This window comes from Ranitomeya imitator, chromosome 6 (assembly GCF_032444005.1).
Source record: "Ranitomeya imitator isolate aRanImi1 chromosome 6, aRanImi1.pri, whole genome shotgun sequence".
Taxonomy (NCBI): domain Eukaryota; kingdom Metazoa; phylum Chordata; class Amphibia; order Anura; family Dendrobatidae; genus Ranitomeya; species Ranitomeya imitator.
Window position 1 is genome coordinate 148,380,492 of NC_091287.1, and position 13,409 is coordinate 148,393,900.

Below are 13,409 nucleotides of genomic sequence, written 5' to 3' on the forward strand. Positions count from 1 at the left end.
GAGATGGCACGCTTAGGACTGGCACACAAGCCCAAAGGCCAATATTAATCTCCCACTGATTGATTTATTGATTTTTTCAGGTAGAATTTAGAACCCAAATAAAGCAAAAAAATAAATAGGCTTTCTATGGCCCACTGAGTGAGTGATGATGCACACAGGAGTCAGGAGTGGCACACAAGCCCTGAGGCCAATATTTTTCTCCCACTGATTGATGTAGTGATTTTTTCAGGTAGATTTTAGAACCAAAATCAAGCAAAAAAATAAATAGGCTTTCTATGGCCCACTGAGTGAGTGATGATGCACACAGGAGTCAAGAGTGGCACACAAGCCCTGAGGCCAATATTTTTCTCCCACTGATTGATGTAGTGATTTTTTCAGGTAGATTTTATAACCCAAATCAAGCAAAAAAATAAATAGGCTTTCTATGGCCCACTGAGTGAGAGATAACACAGACAGGGATGGCACTCTAGCAGAAATGTCAATCTTAATCTCCCACAAAAAAAAAAAAAAAACAGGGAGTGTCCTTCAATTACTATCTCCCTGCAGTAATCTCAGCCAGGTATGGCAGGCAGCAATAAGGAGTGGACTGATGCACAAATTAAATAAAAAGTGTGTACAAACCAAAAAGATAGCTGTGCAGAAAGGAAGGAACAAGAGGATTTGTGCTTTGAAAAAAGCAGTTGGTTTGCACAGCGGCGTACACACAGCAATGCAGCTATCAGGGAGCCTTCTAGGGCAGCCCAATGAGCTACAGCGCTGAGGGGGAAAAAAAAAAAAAAATGTAGCTTCCACTGTCCCTGCACACCGAAGGTGGTGTTGGGCAGTGGAAATCGCTACAGCACAAGCGGTTTGGTGGTTAATGGACCCTGCCTAACGCTATCCCTGCTTCTGACGAAGCGGCAGCAACCTCTCCCTAAGCTCAGATCAGCAGCAGTAACATGGCGGTCGGCGGGAACTCCCCTTTATAGCCCCTGTGACGCCGCAGACAGCAAGCCAATCACTGCAATGCCCTTCTCTAAGATGGTGGGGACCAGGACCTATGTCATCACGCTGCCCACACTCTGCGTTTACCTTCATTGGCTGAGAAATGGCGCTTTTCGCGTCATTGAAACGCGACTTTGGCGCGAAAGTCGCGTACCGCATGGCCGACCCCGCACAGGGGTCGGATCGGGTTTCATGAAACCCGACTTTGCGAAAAGTCGGCGACTTTTGAAAATGAACGACCCGTTTCGCTCAACCCTAGTGTTGTATGTTGTGTGTTGTATGGTGTATTTTGTGTGTTGTATGTGCACACAGTGTAGACGAGTCCAGCTCTGCTACATCTTGATGCCTGACATCCAGATGTAGCAAAGCCTGTAGATGATCGCCGGAGATAACTCTCCAGTGATCACCTACACTACAGCGTTCTCACAAACAGCTGATCAGCTGTTTGCGAGAACCAGACTGGTGACCGGAGATAACTCCCGGGCACGGAGTTATCGCGAGAACTGCAGTGGACGAGGGACTTCCTGCGGCGGGACCGGTGAGCCGGCAGACTAATGATAGTCTATGGTAAATTTACGGCACGGCGACGGAGCCGCTTTGTAAACAGACATGCTGCATTATGAAAAGACACGCCGCATGTCCGTTTGCGCGGGTCTACCGCCTGGGTGTTTTACCGCATAGTGGAGACGGGATTTCATGAAATCCTCTCCACTATGCTGTAACATCTGGATGCTGCGTGTTTGACGCTGCAGCTCTACGCAGCATCAAACACGCAGCGTTTCCTTAACGTGGAAACATACCATAAAAGTGCATCCCACAATGACAGACACCCAACCAACAATAAAAGGCCTGGCTGCATCCTACATTAAAATGAAAAAATGCGTGATAAAAAAAATGAAAAATTACATATAAAATTTATAAAATACAAAAACAAAATTGCATTGTACTCCGATAAACAGATGCTTAGCACCATGTGATAATGCTACTCAGAAATACACACTCATAGACGCCTTCTTGCTGGTTTGCATGGAAAACTGAAATATAAACATAAGATGTAAAATATAAAAATAAAATATATATATTTAGCACACTATCCACCTCTCCAGATGCTCCTGCTCCTCCCGGGTCACTGTCCGTTCCTCCACACCTTCGTCACACCGTATCTCCAGCCCGTGTTCTCTCTAGGCCAAGACTTCTGGTTGTGAGTAGGACTCAGAGCATGTGCAGTGATCTTCAAAGCCGTAGATGTGGTGCAATGAAGGCGTGGTGGAGTGGACAGTGTGCCGGATGCTGCAGGAAGGGAGCCAGAAAGATAAGCTGCTGGCAAAAGGTTTTAAAAAAAAAAAGTTATTCCTGCCCGGTATCTAGTCTACCGTGCCTCTGTCTCATCACATCTCCAGCCTGATGTTCACTCAAGGCTGGGGCTTTTGCCCAAGGAGAAGACCTGAGAGCATGCACAGGAAATTACAACGCCTGCTCGCCCTGAAGTATGTAATGAAAGTGAGGAACACCATACAACAGGCATGGAGCAGTGGGGGCGTTTGGTTAGGTGAGCGATGATTTGAATATATTTTTCTTTTAACCTTTTGCCGGCCCACTACTGTTCTGCAAGATGGCGGTCAATGAATTAGCGCAGAGTGAATTACAGAAAAGCTGTGTTCTCCAGGATGCAGATTTTTGTAAAATTAGATAACAATACAATTCCACTCAAATAAATTTGACCATCACTAGCTGGGAACTTTCTTAATGATGTCATTCACAAATTCTTCCTTTTTACGCCTCTATTACAAACATACAGAACAAGGAAGCAAAATTTGTCATGTTTCTTCTTGACTTTAACCCCTTAATGACGGCCAATGTGTCTTTTAACTGACCTGAGATATTAGAGAATAGCCTCCACATACAGGTGACAATCCTGCAGCTGATGGCTGGACACTATAGCTGACAACGTGCTGCATCAGCCACGATCAGTGTTGATCACCATCCATATCTGTTTAACCCCTTAGATGCTGCTGTCAATAGTAACTACATCATATAAATGGTTATCAGAGTGTGGGGGCTTCCTCTTTATCCCATTTGGTGCCCTCAGATCATGATTGTGTGGTCCTGATATTTGCCATGGCACTTCGCTACCAAATAGTGGCCTAAGAGTCTGCCAGCTACAGTGGCCTGTTCAGAAGTCAGCGACATTTAGGTAGTAAAAATACACATTTTCATTCCTATCATGCCACTTTGCATTAATTCCTGAAAATCACCTGAAGGGTTAATAAGCTACCTGACTGCAGTTTTCAATATGTCAGGGGGTGCTATTTATAAAATGGTATAACTTTTGGGGGTTTCCCAATATATGGGACCCCTAAAGGCACTTCAAACATGGATAGGTCCCAAAAAAACAAAATTTTGTAAATTTCCTTGAAAAAAATGAAAAATTACTGCTACATTTTGAAACCTCCTAAAATGCTAACAAAATAAAAGAACATTTTACAAATGGTGCAGATGTAAAGCAGACATGAGGAAAATGTTATTTATCAATGTTTTGCTGTGGTAGGACTATCTGGATTAAAGGGATAATCATTCAACATTTGAAAATTGTTAATTTTTTAACATTTTTCTCAAATTTCTGATATTTTTTATAAATAAACACAAAACATATCGCTCTAAATTTACTATTATCATAAAGTATAATGTGTCACGAAAAAACAATCTCAAAATCACTGGGCTTTGCTGAAGCATTCCAGAGTTATTACCACATAAAGGGACACTAGTCAGATTTAAAAAATTTGGCTCCGTCACTAAGGGGTCTACACCCAGAAGATTGGATTTATATTGTGCTCGGTATCAAAAGAAAGTCACAATTTTAGGTTTTAATAAGATACCATCTAAGCTCTAGCCCCATTATTTTATACATATGCAAATATTTCAATAATAATGTATAACATATCTCCTTAGCAATAAAAATGGTTAAAGCTGGTTAATGATTAAAGCTGTTTTGTCATCAGGAAAAGCTGAATAGTCCTCTTGAATCAAATAGTACATAAGATACATGGCTGCTAAAGAACATTACATAGTCACTGTACGTGGCCACTGTTTTCATTAACAAAGCAATCTATTGGCCTCCTTCTATACCCCTGAAAAGTTAGTGACAGTGATTTGTTTCATGGCGGTACATGGAAGCAGTGGATTTCTGTGGAAACATCCTTATCCCCAGCATTGACTTAATTGAAAAACGACTGTATCACCACTTGCATAAGATCTTTTGCGAAAAAAATGGTTATTGTCTTTAAATTATCTTGAATACCTGGACCTCTATACACACTACTTGACAGTCCAGCTTTTTCATCTGGGATCTGGATCAAGAAAATTTTCTCATAGACATTTTTTCATAAGTTACAATTATGCCAGATTCTTATAAATTCTTTTACTCTACCTGCCTTAGCCACACTAAGGAATGGAGATATGGAAGCACTTCTATTCATAGGCGGGGTCCCAGTTTGCATTTGAAATGTAGAGAAAAACTCAGCAAACCTATAAAAAGGTTTTTGTATTTATTTGCTATAATTTTGATCTAGCACTCGTGGTGTAAAAAAGTGTATTCTCATACTAGTAAAATGGGACATATCAAAATTAGAACAATTTAAAAAAAATACATTGCTCAACACGTTTCAACTATATAAATCTTCGTGAGGTGCCACACTAAGAGAACTGTGCCAAGACAAATCTGCATTGGTTCTCTTATCCACAGCTAAAATCCTTTACATCATCCTTCCATCTGATCTCAGTGCTGGGCTCAGACCCCCAGTCCCAAAACTCCACACCTGCACAATCCATTTTTCAGATTTAGGAAATCTTCTCCTTGCTCTCTATTTCAAATGTGTCTAAGTACAACAGAGAATGGGAAAAGGGGATTTGAATTTGTCTCACTGAGGAGCAATGGGCCAAGGCATTTCTTTGTGCACTCAAATGACCTATGACATGTCGAGTGCTAGAAAAAAAAATCATCCCTATGAGGTACCTTTACCTATTAGGCCGCCGTCACACATGCGAGTTTTACGGACGTAAGAGCGCAGAATCTACGTCCGTAAAACTCGCAAAAAATACGGCACAATTATTCTCTATGCCCCTGCTCCTATTTGCCGTATTTTACTGATCAGTATTATACGGCTTTCTACGGCCGTACAAAATCGCAGCATGCTGCGTTTGTCACCGTACTGCGCAAGAAATACGCCAATGAAAGTCTATGGAAGAGTGAAAAATACGGATTACACACGGACAAGCAGTGTGACTTGCGAGAAATACGCAGCGCTGTTAGAGAGAAAAGCCGGTAATTCAGTGCGGTGTACAGTAAAATCACACTGACAGCTTACAGTAGAATAGGTAGAATAAATGTGTACACATAGAATAGGTATATATATATATATATGTCAGTGAGACACATATATGTATATATATTAATATTTATTCCAGCGCTAGACAGCTTGAAAGCCGGTAATTCAATTACCGGCTTTTTCCTTCTCCTTCCTAAAACCCGACATGATTTGAGACATGGTTTACATACAGTAAACCATGTCTTCTCTCCATTTTTTTGCAGATTCCACACTACTAATGTCAGTAGTGTGTATCTGCAAAATTTGGCCGTTCTAGCTCTTAAAATAAAGGGTTAAATGGCGGAAAAAATTGGCGTGGGCTCCCGCGCAATTTTCTCCGCCAGAGTAGTAAAGCCAGTGACTGAGGGCAGATATTAATAGCCTGGAGAGGGTCCACGGTTATTGGCTCCCTGGCTTTCTAGGTAATTTCCCACGATCTATGAACAGCCAGCAGAGGGCGCCTCACCGCAAATGAAGCTAAATATAGATCATTGATCTATTTTTAGCCTCATTCCCTGGGGTTTTGCAGCGAGGAGCAGCCTGCATTAGCACAGCTCCTTGCTGCAAAATGTTTTAACCCCTTCAGAAGGATTTACATCGTTGGACGTTACAGATCTGCGGAGGGTAAGTATATTGTTGGTTTATTATGTTTTTTTACTCACAGAACGAGGGTCTTCAGTGACTGGATTGGGCGTTGAATAAAATACTGCAACAACCATTGTTTTTATTTCATTAAAATAATTTTAAAAAATGTGTTTGTGTTTTATTTAACCCTTTACTAGTATTGGATTAATAATGGATAGGTGTCATAATTGACGCCTCTCCATTATTAATTAGGCTTAATGTCACCTTACAATAGCAAGGTGGCATTAACCCTTCATTACCCCATATCCCACCGCTACACGGGAATGGGAAGAGAGTGGCCAAGTGCCAGAATAGGCGCATCTTCCAGATGTGCCTTTTCTGGGGTGGCTGGGGGCAGATATTTTTAGCCAGGGGGGGGCCAATAACCGTGGACCCTCTCCAGGCTATTAATATCTGCCCTCAGTCACTGGCTTTACTACTCTGGCGGAGAAAATTGCGCGGGAGCCCACGCCAATTTTTTCCGCCATTTAACCCTTTATTTTAAGAGCTAGAACGGCCAAATTTTGCAGATACACACTACTGACATTAGTAGTGTGGAATCTGCAAAAAAAATGGAGAGAAGACATGGTTTACTGCAAGGGATCCGAGGAAGGTAAGAGTAAAGGTTTGTTTCTTTTAATCTTTTCTGATGGGGCCATGGATACCAGGACTTGGATGGGGCCAATCGTACCAGCAGGGGGATGAGGCCAATCAATCATACCAGCATGTGGATGGGGCAAATCAATCATACCAGGAACTGGATGGGGCAAATCAATCATACTAGGAACTGGATGGGGCCAAACAATCATACCAGGAACTGGATGGGGCCAATCAATCATACCAGGAATGGGATGGAGCCAATCAATCATACCAGGAGCAGGATGGGGCCAATCAATCATACCGGGAACGGGATGGGGCCAATCAATCATACCAGGAACAGGATGGGGCCAATCTATCATATCAGAATAAGAATGGGACCATGCATACCAGAATAAGGATGGGGTCAAGCATACCAGGATAGGGATGAGGGGACCATATTTACCAGGATAGGTAAACCAGGGATTCAAGCTTCAGGAGGCTAATTTGCATATTCCAGGTGCCTTCTGGGAGAAGCGAAGTCTCCCTAAGCTAGAAGATCGTTGGGTACAGCCGGGACCAGCTGCTTCGAAAGCATCACCAAACCAGGGATTCAAGCTTCAGGAGGCTAATTTGCATATTCCAGGTGCCTTCTGGGAGAAGCGAAGTCTCCCTAAGCTAGAAGATCGTTAGGTACAGCCGGGACCAGCTGCTTCGAAAGCATCACCAAACCAGGGATTCAAGCTTCAGGAGGCTAATTTGCATATTCCAGGTGCCTTCTGGGAGAAGCGAAGTCTCCCTAAGCTAGAAGATCGTTGGGTACAGCCGGGACCAGCTGCTTCGAAAGCATCACCAAACCAGGGATTCAAGCTTCAGGAGGCTAATTTGCATATTCCAGGTGCCTTCTGGGAGAAGCGAAGTCTCCCTAAGCTAGAAGATCGTTGGGTAGAGCCGGGACCAGCTGCTTCGAAAGCATCACCAAACCAGGGATTCAAGCTTCAGGAGGCTAATTTGCATATTCCAGGTGCCTTCTGGGAGAAGCGAAGTCTCCCTAAGCTAGAAGATCGTTGGGTACAGCCGGGACCAGCTGCTTCGAAAGCATCACCAAACCAGGGATTCAAGCTTCAGGAGGCTAATTTGCATATTCCAGGTGCCTTCTGGGAGAAGCGAAGTCTCCCTAAGCTAGAAGATCGTTGGGTACAGCCGGGACCAGCTGCTTCGAAAGCATCACCAAACCAGGGATTCAAGCTTCAGGAGGCTAATTTGCATATTCCAGGTGCCTTCTGGGAGAAGCGAAGTCTCCCTAAGCTAGAAGATCGTTGGGTACAGCCGGGACCAGCTGCTTCGAAAGCATCACCAAACCAGGGATTCAAGCTTCAGGAGGCTAATTTGCATATTCCAGGTGCCTTCTGGGAGAAGCAAAGTCTCCCTAAGCTAGAAGATCGTTGGGTACGGCCGGGACCAGATTTTTGCCTGTAGGACATTATTGCAAGAGAGCTTGGCTGAGTAGATTACACAAGAAGGAAAACACACAGCAAGTCAGCAGGATCTAGGAGCAACATGGCAGATGTGACAACCTACATGGTGAGCTGCAGCATGTGCTACATGTTCACAGATCGACCAGAAGAAGAATCCAATTTCACCTGTCAGAAGTGTAGACTAGTGGCCCTTTTAGAAGAAAAGGTGCGGGGTCTGGAAGAAAGAATAGCAACTTTGAAACTCATCAAAGAGAATGAAGACTTTCTAGACAGAACAGAAGCATCTCTACTGGTCACAGAAGGTGCAAAAAGTGTCAGAGAACCTCCAAAAGCAGATGAGTGGAAGCATGTGACCAAAAGAAGCAAGAAGACCATGGAGAAATCACCAACCACACAACTGAAGAACCGATATCAAATCTTTGTAGAGGATGAAGATGGCACACCTAAGAATGAAGCAATACCAGCAAGCAAAAAAGAAAAGGGCACACAGCAACAAGTGACAGCAAAAAGTACAGCCAAGAAGCAACGAAGAGTGGTGGTGGTGGGAGACTCACTACTGAGAGGCACCGAAGCAGCCATCTGCAGACCGGACATAACTGCAAAAGAAGTATGCTGCCTTCCAGGTGCGATGATCAAGGATGTGACCGATAGGATACCAAAGCTCTTCAGCTCCAAGGACGTCCACCCATTTCTTCTGATACATGTTGGCACCAATGACACGGCAAGGAAGGACCTACCGACAATCTGCAAGGACTTTGAAGAGTTGGGGAAGAAAGTAAAGGAACTGGATGCACAGGTAGTTTTTTCTTCTATCCTTCCAGTAGACAGGCATGGCACCAGGAGATGGAACAGGATCCTTGATGCAAACAACTGGCTAAGACGATGGTGCAGACAACAAGGATTTGGATTCCTGGACCACGGTGTGAATTACTGGTATGATGGACTCCTCGCCAGAGACGGACTACACCTCAACAAACCTGGGAAACACACATTCGCCAGAAGACTCGCTACACTCATCAGGAGGGCGTTAAACTAGAAGAAGAGGGGACGGGAAGAAAAACATTAGACTCGAACAAAGACGACCCAGGAAAACATACTCAGAAGGGAGGTAAGAACATTTCTAAAACAATCCACAGTGAGGAGATTGGAACAAAACAAAATCCTCTAAACTGCATGCTCGCAAACGCCAGAAGCCTGACAAACAAGATGGAAGAACTAGAAGCAGAAATATCTACAGGTAACTTTGACATAGTGGGAATAACCGAGACATGGTTAGATGAAAGCTATGACTGGGCAGTTAACTTACAGGGTTACAGTCTGTTTAGAAAGGATCGTAAAAATCGGAGAGGAGGAGGGGTTTGTCTCTATGTAAAGTCTTGTCTAAAGTCCACTTTAAGGGAGGATATTAGCGAAGGGAATGAGGATGTCGAGTCCATATGGGTTGAAATTCATGGAGGGAAAAATGGTAACAAAATTCTCATTGGGGTCTGTTACAAACCCCCAAATATAACAGAAAGCATGGAAAGTCTACTTCTAAAGCAGATAGATGAAGCTGCAACCCATAATGAGGTCCTGGTTATGGGGGACTTTAACTACCCGGATATTAACTGGGAAACAGAAACCTGTGAAACCCATAAAGGCAACAGGTTTCTGCTAATAACCAAGAAAAATTATCTTTCACAATTGGTGCAGAATCCAACCAGAGGAGCAGCACTTTTAGACCTAATACTATCTAATAGACCTGACAGAATAACAAATCTGCAGGTGGTTGGGCATTTAGGAAATAGCGACCACAATATTGTGCAGTTTCACCTGTCTTTCACTAGGGGGACTTGTCAGGGAGTCACAAAAACATTGAACTTTAGGAAGGCAAAGTTTGAACAGCTTAGAGATGCCCTTAATCTGGTAGACTGGGACAATATCCTCAGAAATGAGAATACAGATAATAAATGGGAAATGTTTAAGAACATCCTAAATAGGCAGTGTAAGTGGTTTATACCTTGTGGGAATAAAAGGACTAGAAATAGGAAAAACCCAATGTGGCTAAACAAAGAAGTAAGACAGGCAATTAACAGTAAAAAGAAAGCATTTGCACTACTAAAGCAGGATGGCACCATTGAAGCTCTAAAAAACTATAGGGAGAAAAATAATTTATCTAAAAAACTAATTAAAGCTGCCAAAAAGGAGAGTAAAACTAATCCCAAACTGTTCTTCAACTATATCAATAGTAAAAGAATAAAAACTGAAAATGTAGGCCCCTTAAAAAATAGTGAGGAAAGAATGGTTGTAGATGACGAGGAAAAAGCTAACATATTAAACACCTTCTTCTCCACGGTACTCACGGTGGAAAATGAAATGCTAGGTGAAATCCCAAGAAACAATGAAAACCCTATATTAAGGGTCACCAATCTAACCCAAGAAGAGGTGCGAAACCGGCTAAATAAGATTAAAATAGATAAATCTCCGGGTCCGGATGGCATACACCCACGAGTACTAAGAGAACTAAGTAATGTAATAGATAAACCATTATTTCTTATTTTTAGTGACTCTATAGCGACAGGGTCTGTTCCGCAGGACTGGCGCATAGCAAATGTGGTGCCAATATTCAAAAAGGGCTCTAAAAGTGAACCTGGAAATTATAGGCCAGTAAGTCTAACCTCTATTGTTGGTAAAATATTTGAAGGGTTTCTGAAGGATGTTATTCTGGATTATCTCAATGAGAATAACTGTTTAACTCCATATCAGCATGGGTTTATGAGAAATCGCTCCTGTCAAACCAATCTAATCAGTTTTTATGAAGAGGTAAGCTATAGACTGGACCACGGTGAGTCATTGGACGTGGTATATCTCGATTTTTCCAAAGCGTTTGATACCGTGCCGCACAAGAGGTTGGTACACAAAATGAGAATGCTTGGTCTGGGGGAAAATGTGTGTAAATGGGTTAGTAACTGGCTTAGTGATAGAAAGCAGAGGGTGGTTATAAATGGTATAGTCTCTAACTGGGTCGCTGTGACCAGTGGGGTACCGCAGGGGTCAGTATTGGGACCTGTTCTCTTCAACATATTCATTAATGATCTGGTAGAAGGTTTACACAGTAAAATATCGATATTTGCAGATGATACAAAACTATGTAAAGCAGTTAATACAAGAGAAGATAGTATTCTGCTACAGATGGATCTGGATAAGTTGGAAACTTGGGCTGAAAGGTGGCAGATGAGGTTTAACAATGATAAATGTAAGGTTATACACATGGGAAGAGGGAATCAATATCACCATTACACACTGAACGGGAAACCACTGGGTAAATCTGACAGGGAGAAGGACTTGGGGATCCTAGTTAATGATAAACTTACCTGGAGCAGCCAGTGCCAGGCAGCAGCTGCCAAGGCAAACAGGATCATGGGGTGCATTAAAAGAGGTCTGGATACACATGATGAGAGCATTATACTGCCTCTGTACAAATCCCTAGTTAGACCGCACATGGAGTACTGTGTCCAGTTTTGGGCACCGGTGCTCAGGAAGGATATAATGGAACTAGAGAGAGTACAAAGGAGGGCAACAAAATTAATAAAGGGGATGGGAGAACTACAATACCCAGATAGATTAGCGAAATTAGGATTATTTAGTCTAGAAAAAAGATGACTGAGGGGCGATCTAATAACCATGTATAAGTATATAAGGGGACAATACAAATATCTCGCTGAGGATCTGTTTATACCAAGGAAGGTGACGGGCACAAGGGGGCATTCTTTGCGTCTGGAGGAGAGAAGGTTTTTCCACCAACATAGAAGAGGATTCTTTACTGTTAGGGCAGTGAGAATCTGGAATTGCTTGCCTGAGGAGGTGGTGATGGCGAACTCAGTCGAGGGGTTCAAGAGAGGCCTGGATGTCTTCCTGGAGCAGAACAATATTGTATCATACAATTATTAGGTTCTGTAGAAGGACGTAGATCTGGGTATTTATTATGATGGAATATAGGCTGAACTGGATGGACAAATGTCTTTTTTCGGCCTTACTAACTATGTTACTATGTTACTATGTTACTAGGTGATCTTAAGTACAGAATTGACCACATTTTTTGCTTCAATATTTATTTCCTAATTTCCCCCTCAAAAATCTAGGTGCGTCTTATGGTCCTGTGTTGTGAATTCCGCTCTTGGGCTCCCTCCGGTGGTTGTAAGTGGCACTTTTGTGAGTTCTGCTCTTGGGCTCCCTCCGGTGGTTTTAAGTGGTATGGCTGCTCCTTGGATTTAGCAGTCTGCAGCTGCTTCCACTGATTGTCTTTCTGCTCGGCTATTTATGCCTGGCTCTTCCCTTCAGCCAGTGCCACTTGTCAATGGTTCCTGGTTGGATTCACATCTCTCTTGGATTTCCCTGATATCCTGACCAGTTCAGCAAAGTTAAGTCCTTGCTTTGCTCTTTTCTGTCCACATGTTGTGGACTTATTCGTTCTGTGCATTCTATGTTTTGTCCAGCTTGTTAGTATGGATTAATTCTGTTTAGCTGGAAGCTCTGGGAAGCAGATTTACCCTCCACACCTTTAGTCAGGTGTGGAGATTTTTGTAAACTCGGTGTGGATTTTTGTAGTTTTTAATACTGACCGCACAGTATTCTATCCTGTCTTATCTATCTAGCTAGACTGGCCTCCTGTGCCACATCCTGGTTTCATTCTGTGTATGTCTTTTCCCTCTCCACTCACAGTCATTACTTGTGGGGGGCTATCTATCCTTTGGGGATTTTCTCTGAGGCAAGATAGTTTTCCTGTTTCTATCTTTAGGGGTAGTTAGTTCTCAGGCTGTGACGAGGTGCCTAGGGAGTGACAGGAGCATCCCACGGCTACTTCTAGTGTTGTGTTGAGTGTTGTGAATTCTGTTGTCGAACTCCCTCCTGTGGTCGTGAATGGTACTTCGGCGAGTTCTGTCTATGGGCTCCCTCTGGTGGCTATGAGTGAAGCTGCTGCTTCTGAGGTTCCTTACACAGGTGACGTGGTTTATCCTTTGGTTGGCTGCTCTATTTAACTCCTCTCAGATCGTTACTCCATGCCAGCTGTCAATGTTTTTGCATTGGTTCAGTTCGCTCCTGGATCTCTCTGGTGACCTGCCTTCTCCTGCAGAAGCTAAGTTCCTGATAGTCATTATTTGTTCACTGTTTTCTTGTCCAGCTGGTTATCATGATTTTGTCTTGCTAGCTGGAAGCTCTGGGATGCAGAGTGGCCCCTCCGCACCGTGAGTCGGTGCGGAGGTCTTTTTTGCACACTCTGCGTGGTCTTTTGTAGGTTTTTGTGCTGATCGCAAAGTTACCTTTCCTATCCTCTGTCTATTTAGTAAGTCTGGCCTCCCTTTGCTGAAACCTGTTTCATCTCTGCGTTTGTGACTTCCATCTT